Genomic DNA, 1089 nt, shown 5'->3' with positions numbered 1-1089 from the left:
ATATATACACACACACATATATATAAATTAAACTCAAGGGTAACCCCCCCCCCCCCCCCCCCCCATCATAACAAAAACTGCACTGTCTGCTTTGAACATGCAGCTCCAAAGGAATGCAATATAAAGCAAAGCCTAGGGCTTCACAGAGTCCCTGTCCCGGGAGCACAAAGTTCAAAACGTCCCCGAAATCCAGCGACTGTTCCCTCCCTCCCTCCCCCTCCTATCCGTATTACCCGGGAGGTTCCATTCATTCATTCCAGCAGCCCTCAATACTTAAGGATCTCTGCAAAGGGCTAGAATTTTCTAACTACAACGCAACCCCGGAGACTGCATTAAGCACGAGTCTGCGAACTGAACGGACAGCATTATTTCAGAGGCACAAACGCAACCGGGCTAATCACTTTAGTTCCACACATGCATTGGGATTGTTTTTGTGCAAAGTGGGCATTTGAATGCCAGCACCAGCTTCTGCAACCATGCAAACCCTTCAAGTCAAACCGATTGAAAGGAAAATTGCACGTTTCCTCTTACCCCGCTGCCCAAGAGACCCAGTAGATTGGCGTAGCTTCCCAAATTCCTCACAGCACGAGCGATGAGAAGCTGTTTGTAACCTCCCCTTCGCCTGGAGGAAGGAGCCCGCTCCGATAGATCTCTCCCGGGTAGTGAGTGGTTCGTGACATTGAGGAATCCTAAACTGGTTCTGTCTTCCCAGGCGGAGTGACCCCTTGCTCGGGATCAAGTCTCCCACACTCTCCCTGTCGGCGCCGAGCCCTGGGTTCCTGCTGCTGAACGAGTCTTGCAGCTGACACTGTGCAGTTCAATGTGCATAATTTATCACCAATTTGCTTTTGTGTGAAATACTGCCACACTGTCCTGCACTGCCTGAGATCAGTGTTCTGCCTATGTAACCATCCCTCCTCTTTCTCTCTCTCTCTCTCTCTCACACACACTGCCTCCGCTCTCTCCACCAACACTGAACGCTGTCTCTTGTGCAGTCATTTGTAAGATGAACGGCAGCACTACGCTACAGTCCCATATTTCCACCCTGTGATGCCCCAGAGGTCACAGAGAGAGAGAGTTAAAAAAATC

At 50.2% G+C, this 1089-nt stretch overlaps 1 protein-coding gene across 1 annotated transcript in view; it reads right to left on the bottom strand.

Annotated features, from left to right (window-relative positions):
* The window catches only part of LOC109931593 (transmembrane protein 121), an 83082-nt gene extending 82461 nt beyond the window's left edge, over nt 1-621 (bottom strand). The window contains exon 1 of the mRNA XM_048600253.1: nt 532-621. The gene's annotated coding sequence lies outside the window, so the exon portion shown is untranslated. The remainder of the gene's footprint in view (nt 1-531) is intronic.
* Nucleotides 622-1089: the final 468 nt, after the last annotated feature.

The sequence above is a fragment of the Rhincodon typus genome, chromosome 8 (assembly GCF_021869965.1).
Source record: "Rhincodon typus isolate 14 chromosome 8, sRhiTyp1.1, whole genome shotgun sequence".
In the NCBI taxonomy this organism is placed as follows: domain Eukaryota; kingdom Metazoa; phylum Chordata; class Chondrichthyes; order Orectolobiformes; family Rhincodontidae; genus Rhincodon; species Rhincodon typus.
This window is presented reverse-complemented; position numbering and strand designations above follow the sequence as displayed.